This window comes from Bombina bombina, chromosome 1 (genome assembly GCF_027579735.1).
Source record: "Bombina bombina isolate aBomBom1 chromosome 1, aBomBom1.pri, whole genome shotgun sequence".
NCBI lineage: Eukaryota > Metazoa > Chordata > Amphibia > Anura > Bombinatoridae > Bombina > Bombina bombina.
Window position 1 is genome coordinate 254,286,046 of NC_069499.1, and position 13,170 is coordinate 254,299,215.

Here is a 13,170-nt window from a genome sequence, read left to right on the forward strand (position 1 = left end):
CCGAATGGTTTCCATTTTGAACGATGGAACCTTGAGAAACTTGTTTAGGATCTTGAGATCTAAGATTGGTCTGAATGTTCCCTCTTTTTTGGGAACTATGAACAGATTGGAGTAGAATCCCATCCCTTGTTCTCCTAATGGAACAGGATGAATCACTCCCATTTTTAACAGGTCTTCTACACAATGTAAGAATGCCTGTCTTTTTATGTGGTCTGAAGATAATTGAGACCTGTGGAACCTCCCCCTTGGGGGAAGCCCCTTGAATTCCAGAAGATAACCTTGGGAGACTATTTCTAGCGCCCAAGGATCCAGAACATCTCTTGCCCAAGCCTGAGCGAAGAGAGAAAGTCTGCCCCCCACCAGATCCGGACCCGGATCGGGGGCCAACATCTCATGCTGTCTTGGTAGCAGTGGCAGGTTTCTTGGCCTGCTTACCTTTGTTCCAGCCTTGCATTGGCCTCCAGGCTGGCTTGGCTTGAGAAGTATTACCCTCTTGCTTAGAGGATGTAGCACTTGGGGCTGGTCCGTTTCTGCGAAAGGGACGAAAATTTGGTTTATTTTTAGCCTTGAAAGACCTATCCTGAGGAAGGGCGTGGCCCTTACCCCCAGTGATATCAGAAATAATCTCTTTCAAGTCAGGGCCAAACAGCGTTTTCCCCTTGAAAGGTATGTTAAGCAATTTGTTCTTGGAAGACGCATCCGCTGACCAAGATTTTAGCCAAAGCGCTCTGCGCGCCACAATAGCAAACCCTGAATTTTTCGCCGCTAATCTAGCCAATTGCAAAGTGGCGTCTAAAGTAAAAGAGTTAGCCAATTTGAGAGCATGAATTCTGTCCATAATCTCCTCATAAGAAGAATCTTTATTGAGCGACTTTTCTAGTTCATCGAACCAGAAACACGCTGCTGTAGTGACAGGAACCATGCATGAAATTGGTTGTAGAAGGTAACCTTGCTGAACAAACATCTTTTTAAGCAAACCCTCTAATTTTTTATCCATAGGATCTTTGAAAGCACAACTATCTTCTATAGGGATAGTAGTGCGTTTGTTTAGAGTAGAAACCGCCCCCTCGACCTTGGGGACTGTCTGCCATAAGTCCTTTCTGGGGTCGACCATAGGAAACAATTTCTTAAATATAGGGGGAGGGACAAAAGGTATGCCGGGCCTTTCCCATTCTTTGTTTACAATATCCGCCACCCGCTTGGGTATAGGAAAAGCTTCGGGGGGCCCCGGGACCTCTAGGAACTTGTCCATCTTACATAATTTTTCTGGAATGACCAAATTCTCACAATCATCCAGAGTAGATAACACCTCCTTAAGCAGAGCGCGGAGATGTTCCAATTTAAATTTGAATGTAATCACATCAGGTTCAGCTTGTTGAGAAATTTTCCCTGAATCTGAAATTTCTCCCTCAGACAAAACCTCCCTGGCCCCCTCAGACTGGTGTAGGGGCACTTCAGAACCAATATCATCAGCGTCCTCATGCTCTTCAGTATTTTCTAAAACAGAGCAGTCGCGCTTTCGCTGATAAGTGGGCATTTTGGCTAAAATGTTTTTGATAGAATTATCCATTACAGCCGTTAATTGTTGCATAGTAAGGAGTATTGGCGCACTAGATGTACTAGGGGCCTCCTGTGTGGGCAAGACTGGCGTAGACGAAGGAGGGGATGATGCAGTACCATGCTTACTCCCCTCACTTGAGGAATCATCTTGGGCATCATTTTCTCTAAATTTTGTGTCACATAAATCACATCTATTTAAATGAGAAGGAACCTTGGCTTCCCCACATACAGAACATAATCTATCTGATAGTTCAGACATGTTAAACAGGCATAAACTTGATAACAAAGTACAAAAAAACGTTTTAAAATAAAACCGTTACTGTCACTTTAAATTTTAAACTGAACACACTTTATTACTGAAAATGTGAAAAAGTATGAAGGAATTGTTCAAAATTCACCAAAATTTCACCACAGTGTCTTAAAGCCTTAAAAGTATTGCACACCAAATTTGAAAGCTTTAACTCTTAAAATAACGGAACCGGAGCCGTTTTTATATTTAACCCCTATACAGTCCCTGGTATCTGCTTTGCTGAGACCCAACCAAGCCCAAAGGGGAATACGATACCAAATGACGCCTTCAGTAAGCTTTTTCTATGTATCTGAGCTCCTCACACATGCATCTGCATGTCTTGCTTCCCAAAAACAACTGTGCAATAGAGGCGCGAAAATGAGGCTCTGCCTATGATTAGAGAAGGCCCCCAGTGAAAAAGGTGTCCAATACAGTGCCTGCCGGTTATTTTACATAAATCCCAAGAATAAAATAACTCCTCAAAACTATGAAGTATTAAAAATGCTTATATATCAATAGTTTTAGCCCAGAAAAATGTCTACCAGTCTTTAAAGCCCTTGTGAAGCCCTTTATTCTCATTTAATAAAAATGGCTTACCGGATCCCATAGGGAAAATGACAGCTTCCAGCATTACCAAGTCTTGTTAGAAATGTGTCATACCTCAAGCAGCAAAAGTCTGCTCACTGTTTCCCCCAACTGAAGTTAATTCCTCTCAACAGTCCTGTGTGGAAACAGCCATCGATTTTAGTAACGGTTGCTAAAATCATTTTCCTCTTACAAACAGAAATCTTCATCTCTTTTCTGTTTCAGAGTAAATAGTACATACCAGCACTATTTTAAAATAACAAACTCTTGATTGAAGAATAAAAACTACATTTAAACACCAAAAAACTCTAAGCCATCTCCGTGGAGATGTTGCCTGTACAACGGCAAAGAGAATGACTGGGGAAGGCGGAGCCTAGGAGGGATCATGTGACCAGCTTTGCTGGGCTCTTTGCCATTTCCTGTTGGGGAAGAGAATATCCCACAAGTAAGGATGACGCCGTGGACCGGACACACCTATGTTGGAGAAATAAGACTTACTTACCCCAGGACACTCATCTACATGTAGTAGAAAGCCAAACCAGTACTGAAACGAGAATCAGTAGAGGTAATGGTACATATAAGAGTATATCGTCGATCTGAAAAGGGAGGTAAGAGATGAATCTCTACGACCGATAACAGAGAACCTATGAAATAGATCCCGTAGAAGGAGACCATTGAATTCAAATAGGCAATACTCTCTTCACATCCCTCTGACATTCACTGCACACTGAGAGGAAAACCGGGCTCCAGCCTGCTGCGAAGCGCATATCAATGTAGAATCTAGCACAAACTTACTTTACCACCTCCACGGGAGGCAAAGTTTGTAAAAACTGAATTGTGGGTGTGGTGAGGGGTGTATTTATAGGCATTTTAAGGTTTGGGAAACTTTGCCCCTCCTGGTAGGAATGTATATCCCATACGTCACTAGCTCATGGACTCTTGCTAATTACATGAAAGAAACAACAAATAATGAAGATGATTGACGAAATTCTTTAGTCGCCTGCAAGAAAAACTTCAAGTCACGGACCACGTCCAAGTTATGTAACAAACGCTCCTTCTTAGAAGAAGGATTGAGACACAATGAAGGAACAATCATTTCCTGATTAATATTTTTGTTGGAAACAACCTTAGGAAGAAAACCAGGTTTGGTACGTAACACTACCTTATCGGAATGAAAAATAAGGTAAGGAGAATCACATTGTAAAAGCTCAGAAACTCTGCGATCAGAAGAAATAGCAACCAAAAATAAAATTTTCCAAGATAACAAATTAATATCTATGGAATGCATAGGTTCAAATGGAACTCCTTGAAGAACCTTAAGAACTAAATTCAAACTCCAAGGAGGAGCAATAGGTCTAAACACAGGCCTGATCCTAGTCAGGGCCTGACAAAAGGATTGAACATCCGGAATATCTGCCAGACGTTTGTGTAGCAAAATAGATAAAGCAGAAATCTGTCCCTTTAAGGAACTTGCTGATAACCCCTTCTCCAATCCTTCTTGGAGAAAAGACAAAATCCTAGGAATCCTAATCTTATTCCATGAGTAACCCTTGGATTCGCACCAAAAAATATATTTACGCCATATCTTATGGTAAATTTTTCTAGTAACAGGCTTACATGACTGAATCAAGGTATCAATGACCGAATCAGAGAAGGTCCTGCCTCAATGGAAGCTTCCACGGCTTCAAAGAGGACAAGTCCACTAGATCGACATACCAAGTCCTGTGAGGCCACGCAGGAGCGATGAGGATCACCAAAGCCCTCTCCTGTTTGACTCGAGCAATCACCCGAGGAAGGAGAGCAAATGGTGGAAACACATACACTAGGTTGAATGACCAAGGCACTGCCAAGGCATCTATCAGTTCGGCCTGAGGATCCCTGGCCTGGATCCGTATCTCGGGAGATTGGCATTCTGATGAGAAGCCAATCAGGTTGGCAAAGACCTTCGGATGGAGTTCCCATTCCGGTGGATGAAACGTTTGGTCTGCTCAAAAAATCTGCTTCCGAGTTGTCCACTCCTGGGATGTAGATTGCTGACAGATAAGAGCGAGCTTCCGCCCATTTAATTATCTTGGATACTTCTGTCATCGCTAAGGAACTCCTTGTGCCTCCCTGATGATTGATGTAAGCCACAGTCGTGATGTTGTCTGACTGAAATCGGATGAATTTGGACGAAGCCAACTGAGGCCATGCCTGAAGCGCATTGAATATTGCCCTCAACTCCAGAATATTGACTGGAAGTAGAGACTCCGACCGAGTCCACACACCCTGAGCCTTCAGGGAATTCCAGACTGCACCCCATCCTAGTAGACTGGCGTCCGTTGTCACTTTCACCCAAGAGGGTCTTCGGAAGCACGTCACTTGGGACACATGATCCTGCAACAACCACCAAAGAAGAGAGTCTCTTGTCTCCTGATCCAGATCTATCTGAGGAGACAAATTTGCATAATCTCCATTCCACCATCTGAGCATGCTCAGTTGTAGAGGCCTGAGATGAAAACGAACAAACGGAATTATGTCCATTGCCGCCACCATCAATCCAATTGCCTCCAAGCACTGAGCCACTGATGGCCGAGGATTGGACTGAAGGGATCGGCATGTATTCAGAATCTTTAACTTTCTGACTTCCGTCAAGAAGATTTTCATGGATACAGAGTCTATTAGAGTTCCCAGGAAAGGAACCCTTGTCTGTGGAATTAGTGAACTCTTTTCTAGATTCACTTTCCACCCGTGAATCCTTAGAAAGGATAGAACAATGTCGGTATGAGACTTCATCAGTTGATAAGACGACGCTAGCAGAGACCCTAGAACCTTTGTGAAGATTCTGGGTGCCGTGGCCAGTCCAAAAGGAAGGGCCACAAACTGAAAATGTTTGTCCAAGAAATGCAAACCTCAGGAACTTGTGATGATCTCTGTGGATAGGAATATGAAGATATGCATCCTTCAGTCCACGGTAGTCATATATTGACCCTCCTGGATCAATGGAAGAATTGTCTGAATAGTCTCCATCTTGAAGGATGGAGCTCTGAGAAACTTGTTTAGACTCTTGAGATCTAAAATGGGTCGGAATGTTCCCTCTTTTTTTGGGAATCACAAAAAGGTTTGAGTAAAACCCCTGCCCCTGTGCTTGTATTGGAACGGGACAAATTACTCCCATGGTGGAGAGGTCTTTTACACAGCGTAAGAACGTCTCTCTTTTTTTTTAAAGTTTTCAAAAAAGCTTTATTGAAATATAAAAGAATAAATGTAATAACAAATACATAAGAAAGACATATGACATAGAATTGGAGTTTGCTATGCGATAATGCATAAGTCAAATGAAAGCTTATCATACAGAGCTGAAAATGTACTATTACGTATAGATGTCCTTAAAAAGAAACTGCATATAGTAATATATATTCATGACATCGAGAGTATCTTCAAACAAAGTAGCTTAGAATGAAGTGAAGAAATGAGAGAAAGAGGAAGATGGGTAGGGATGGGGGTAAGAGAGGGAAAAAAAAAAAAAAAAAAAAAGGGGAGGGCAAAACAAGAGGCACACAGGTAGTATGGGGAGTGATCGTAGTGTGTGTATTGGGTTCGGCTGGCCCCGTCAGTTCTATTCCAGATAGATAAGATCATCTCATGGGCTGCCAGGTTGTGTATTTTAAGGTAATGATATTTTTCCAATGTAATAAGTTCTGTTACCTGTGTTTTCCAGTCTAGAGATGTAGGGACAATCTGAGTCTTCCAGTGTTTTGGGATAAGTTTTTTAGCGGCAGTCAGCATAGTCAAAAGTAGAGCCCTATGGGCCAGACTATTCGTTTTCGGTAATGTGCACAATAAGAGGGTCTCGGGGACTTTTGGGATTTGTATGGAAAGTATATCAGATATTTCGTGGAACACTTCTGACCAAAAGGTTTGTAACTTGGGGCAAGACCACCAGATGTGGTGCAAGGTACCCTCCTCGCCACACCCCCTCCAGCATGAAGCATTTAGTGCAGGAAATATTTTATGAAGTCTCGCCGGGGTGAGGTACCACCTGCTCAGGAATTTTATGTGCATTTCCTGAACCTGTGCTGAAACTGAGGATTTGATTGTGGCTTTGAATGCTTTTAGCCAAGTGTTGAAATCTATTTCTAGGTTTAGGTCTTTTTGCCAAGCGATGGTATACGAGGGGAGGGTCTCTGGGTCATCCATTGACACCATTTTATAGAGGGTTGATATAAGGTGTTTGGGTGCGATGGGTGAGATGCATAGTTGCTCAAATGGTGTTAACTCCCTTCCCATCTCAGCTTTGTGTCTATGATGTGTAATGTAATGAATGAGCTGGTTATAGTGAAGCCATGATTTAAAAATTACTCTGTGGGATTCCTCAAGGACTGCCCGTGGTTTAAAGTTCCCATTTTCAAAAAAATAGTGCATGGAGCTTATTCTAAGGCTAAGTGGTTGTTTGGTCCGATATCCCAATTGGTGATATGGGAGATCTGGATTTTCTATAATTGGGGTTAAGGGGCCCAGTCTGGAAGAGATGTGAGTGCTTGAAGCAATGGTTTTGTCCCATTCTGCTAGCGTTGCGGAAGGTAAAGAATATTTAGTCTTTTTTGGGGCGGGGTCCAAGCCAGGGCACTCATGTTATTAAATTTAAGGATTTGTCTATCTAAGTCCACCCATGCTTTATGGTTGGTATTATGGGCCCACTCGACTATATGTTGGAGCATAACCGCTTTTCTGTAGTCTACCAATTTAGGTAATCCCAATCCGCCTCTATGTCTAGGCAAGTACATAGTTCTTTTGGGGACTCTGGGTCTAGTTCCCGCCCAGATAAATTGTTCGATCAGTTTCTGAAGTTGTTCCAAGTAACCCGCTTGTACAGAAATAGGGAGTGTCTGGAAGATATATAGGATCCTAGGTAAAAGGTTCATTATCACCCCTACTCTTCCAAGCCAAGAGAGGGGCTTATTTTTCCATGAAGATAGGTCTTTGGAAATTTCATGCTTTAATTCAAGGTAGTTAAATTTAAAAAGATCTTGTGAAGAGGCGGATAAGTAAATGCCCAAATAGCGTAATTTATGCTCAGCAATGGAAATGTTAAAACTATTTTTCAAGTGTTGGATATGATGTATATGTGTATTAATGTTTAAGAGTTCGGATTTATTGATGTTAAGGCTGAAATTAGAAATCTCACCGTAAAGCTTTCAGTTCTTTGAGGAGTTCAGGGATTGAATTCTCCGCCTCGGTCAAAGAGAAGAGAATATAGTCAGCGAAAATAGCTTGTTTATACTCCCTATCACCCACAGACAAACCCCTGATAAGCCTATTGTTCCTAATTTTTTGCGCCAGGACCTCTAATGAAATGTCAGAACGTCTCTCTTTTTATCTGGTCTACAGACAATCTTGAAAGAAGAAAAATTCCACTTGGGAATTTTTGAACTCCAACTGATACCCTTGAGACAAAATTTCTAGTGTCCAAGGATTCTGAATGTCTCTTATCCAAGCCTGGACAAAGAGAGAAAGCCTGCCCCCTACTAGATCCGGTCCCGGATCGGGGGGCCGCCCCTTCATGCTGTCTTGGGAACAGCAGCAGGCTTCTTGGGTTGTTTACCCTTGTTCCAAGCCAAATAATAAGAAGCTTAGTCTTAGAAGACACAGCCATAGACCAAGACCGTAGCCATAAGGCCCTGCGGGCTAGAACCCGAACTCTTATTAGCCAGTTGAAGACCTGCAAATAAGCGTCTGTAATAAAGGCAATAACAAGTTTCATAGCCTTTATCTTGTAGCTCCCTCAAGGGAGTCTCCTACAGTTTAAAATGTGTTTCATGTCACTTTTTATGTATTGGATACTTGTAAAGCGCGGCTAAACACCCGTAAGGGTCTCAAGACGCTGCTCATATTATCACCCTCAGAAGGATCAAAGGCTGAGAGGACCTTGCTGGGGATCAAACCTACAACCCTTGGTTTGCTACAGACTTAGCCAAAGTGCCTGAGCATGCTGAGCTATTTGTCCGGCCCCCAGTGTCTAAGCAGTCGTCAGCTACCTGACCAGCTATATGCATGTATGTGAGTGATGATACCATCCTAAGTCACAAAGGAGGACAGAACAAAAAACAGTTTCACACCAAAAATTGTACTGTCTCTTTAAAATATAAAAGAGCATCTTATTTCTGTCATGCAGAACCAGAGTAATATTAATATAAAATTGCTGTAACCAGACATTGGTAAGAACCTCAAAGCAATGTCTAAGCAATGAACCGCAGAGTACTGCCAGTAGGCAAACAATAATTGCAGACACTATAGGTAGAAAATGTGGAAAGGATTGGCCGGTGACACCAGACTCCTAACCGTCACATTAGAAGGAATATAAAAAATAAAAATCAATAAAGGCAAATATGTTACTATCTCTTTAGATCTTAAAAGGACAACATTTTTCCTCTATATTAATTTGCAGAAATAACAAGAGTGAAATATTGAAATCCTCTCATTTCTGTGACCAAAATTAGTCAAGCATTATGTTAACCCTGCTGGAAATATATCTTGCTAAAGACATTAACCCCTTGAGTGCTAATGACAGAGCCGTCATTAGCACTCAACTACTTTTTACCAATATGGGGGCCCCCACCAGCTCCTACCCCGGCGATCGGGCCTGCATAGTGACAGGCATCGCCGAGGCTTCCTGTTACGTGCGGTGACGTCACCGTGCAACTTTATTTAAAATTGCCCATACAAAGTATAGGGAAAGGGGGCATGCTGCTTAGAAACCTGTATCTCAGGGATCTAAGCAGTTACAGACCCCCAAGACCTACCATTGGAAAGGTAATCGCCTAACCTTTCCAATGGTATACGTCTTTGGGATCTGGGGGGGAAAATAAAAAAGTTTAATAAAAAGTTTTTTTAAAATAGTAAAAAACAGAAAAATATAGAATTCAGCTTAGCACTCAAAGGGTTAATGCAATCCAGACTTGTGCAGCAAGGAACCGCAGACAGCAGAGGGACTGTTTCTTTAAATTTTAAAAGGGCAACATTTTTCCTTTTTAAGACTTTGCAATAAATAGAGCCAAAACAGCATAAACATCATTGCTAGTTTAGCAATACCCCTCAGTAGAATGCCCCTCTAAGTAGCATGAACCTCAACCGGGGCCCCACCGCAACACAAAGACTGTATAAGGATCTTTTTGTGCGCGTTAGACTACATTTGCGTCTCAAACATGGGAAAAAATCTCCTAGAATCCTTATCAAAACGATCCATAATGAGAGGGGAAATAGGGCACGATACTCCATAATAACACTGTGTGTAGATATAATGCAGCTCCCGGCTGGTATGTAGAACTACTGAACCGCCGGGAGATGAGTAAAAGTGTGGGTTCAATGTAAAAAGACTCCTGCAGGACCGCCCTTTGTGGGTGTACACAGAATGCACTATATACAGTCATCTCCCGGTCGGTACGTAGTATCTGTATTGAACCGCCGGGAGATTAGCAACAGCGTGAGTATACGCGCAACAGATAACACCCAGGCGGCAAGATAGATCTAATGACCCGCAGGGAGACCACAAAAAGGCGCGCAATTGAAAGGAACGCCTCCCTTCATGGGCGTATCAGAAGCTAGGCCTGTAACAAACTCTCGGTTGGCATTTTGTTCTGTAACCGCCGGGAGATAGATAAAGCGCATAATAAAGTGAAAAAAGGCGCTAACAGTCCCCAAAACAATTTTATGTCACAAACAACATACTTTGTTAAACCAAGTGTGGGTGCCCTTATTTTAAAACATAGGGAAGAAAATTAGCCCTGAGTCAAATATCCTGTCTAGGAGAATAACAGCAGAGTACTCTCCCAGGCGTTATGTAGTGAATTAAACCGCAGAGAGGTTATGTCTTCTTAAAAGGTCATACATGTGCTGTCCAAAGCAGAACATACCTGAGAAAAAGCCCATCTCTTTCTCTAAGGGCTTGCAATCACAATAAGAGTGGCCACATTGCAGTTCTTCTCTAAGGGCTTTTATCGGCCCAGAAATAAAAATGGCACTTACCTCGCCATCTGCCGACAGCAAAGGCAGCTCCCAGGTGTGTGAAATCCTACTGCTCACATGGACCTGAGGACAACAAAGAGAAATACTGAGTCAAATCCCTTAGATTTTTCCCTGAATAGGGCAGCAACAGTACATGAGAGGCGTAGTTAGAATTATGTCCCACCAGTTCCCATTGCTTCAAAGCCACCAAATGCTTCTCTTTTGTTATGGAAGAGACTGATTTGGTCTAGGCTACACCCTAGCACAAAGTAGCACTCAGTGATAATAATAAACACTTGATTGAAGAATCTTTACTAACACCTCACTTTGCCATCTCCTATCCAACTAACACAGGCAAAGAGAATGACTGGGGTGGGAGGGAAGGGAGGAGCTATATATACAGCTCTGCTGTAGTGCTCTTTGCCTCCTCCTGCTTACCAGGAGGCGATATCCCATAAGGATGAAATCCGTGGACTCATCTAATCTTGTAAAAGAAATAAATATATACACATTAGCATTATAATGTAAAACAATTTCTGATATCTCAGATCACAATAGCAATTTAGTTCAAATGATTGCAAAATATTATAAAATTAATATATTAGACCATTCTAATAGTAACTTCTGAAAAACATAATTTATGTAAGAACTTACCTGATAAATTCATTTCTTTCATATTAGCAAGAGTCCATGAGCTAGTGACGTATGGGATATACATTCCTACCAGGAGGGGCAAAGTTTCCCAAACCTCAAAATGCCTATAAATACACCCCTCACCACACCCACAATTCAGTTTAACGAATAGCCAAGAAGTGGGGTGATAAAAAAGTGCGAAAGCATATAAAATAAGGAATTGGAATAATTGTGCTTTATACAAAATCATAACCACCACAAAAAAAGGGCGGGCCTCATGGACTCTTGCTAATATGAAAGAAATGAATTTATCAGGTAAGTTCTTACATAAATTATGTTTTCTTTCATGTAATTAGCAAGAGTCCATGAGCTAGTGACGTATGGGATAATGACTACCCAAGATGTGGATCTTTCCACACAAGAGTCACTAGAGAGGGAGGGATAAAATAAAGACAGCCAATTCCTGCTGAAAATAATCCACACCCAAAATAAAGTTTAACGAAAAACATAAGCAGAAGATTCAAACTGAAACCGCTGCCTGAAGTACTTTTCTACAAAAAACTGCTTCAGAAGAAGAAAATACATCAAAATGGTAGAATTTAGTAAAAGTATGCAAAGAGGACCAAGTTGCTGCTTTGCAGATCTGGTCAACCGAAGCTTCATTCCTAAACGCCCAGGAAGTAGATACTGACCTAGTAGAATGAGCTGTAATTCTCTGAGGCGGAATTTTACCCGACTCAACATAGGCAAGATGAATTAAAGATTTCAACCAAGATGCCAAAGAAATGGCAGAAGCTTTCTGGCCTTTCCTAGAACCGGAAAAGATAACAAATAGACTAGAAGTCTTACGGAAAGATTTCGTAGCTTCAACATAATATTTCAAAGCTCTAACAACATCCAAAGAATGCAACGATTTCTCCTTAGAATTCTTAGGATTAGGACATAATGAAGGAACCACAATTTCTCTACTAATGTTGTTGGAATTCACAACTTTAGGTAAAAATTCAAAAGAAGTTCGCAACACCGCCTTATCCTGATGAAAAATCAGAAAAGGAGACTCACAAGAAAGAGCAGATAATTCAGAAACTCTTCTAGCAGAAGAGATGGCCAAAAGGAACAAAACTTTCCAAGAAAGTAATTTAATGTCCAATGAATGCATAGGTTCAAACGGAGGAGCTTGAAGAGCTCCCAGAACCAAATTCAAACTCCAAGGAGGAGAAATTGACTTAATGACAGGTTTTATACGAACCAAAGCTTGTACAAAACAATGAATATCAGGAAGAATAGCAATCTTTCTGTGAAAAAGAACAGAAAGAGCAGAGATTTGTCCTTTCAAAGAACTTGCGGACAAACCCTTATCTAAACCATCCTGAAGAAACTGTAAAATTCTCGGTATTCTAAAAGAATGCCAAGAAAAATGATGAGAAAGACACCAAGAAATATAAGTCTTCCAGACTCTATAATATATCTCTCGAGATACAGATTTACGAGCCTGTAACATAGTATTAATCACAGAGTCAGAGAAACCTCTTTGACCAAGAATCAAGCGTTCAATCTCCATACCTTTAAATTTAAGGATTTCAGATCCTGATGGAAAAAAGGGCCTTGTGACAGAAGGTCTGGTCTTAACGGAAGAGTCCACGGTTGGCAAGAGGCCATCCGGACAAGATCCGCATACCAAAACCTGTGAGGCCATGCCGGAGCTACCAGCAGAACAAACGAGCATTCCTTCAGAATCTTGGAGATTACTCTTGGAAGAAGAACTAGAGGCGGAAAGATATAGGCAGGATGATACTTCCAAGGAAGTGATAATGCATCCACTGCCTCCGCCTGAGGATCCCGGGATCTGGACAGATACCTGGGAAGTTTCTTGTTTAGATGGGACGCCATCAGATCTATTTCTGGAAGTTCCCACATTTGAACAATCTGAAGAAATACCTCTGGGTGAAGAGACCATTCGCCCGGATGCAACGTTTGGCGACTGAGATAATCCGCTTCCCAATTGTCTACACCTGGGATATGAACCGCAGAGATTAGACAGGAGCTGGATTCCGCCCAAACCAAAATTTGAGATACTTCTTTCATAGCCAGAGTACTGTGAGTCCCTCCTTGATGATTGA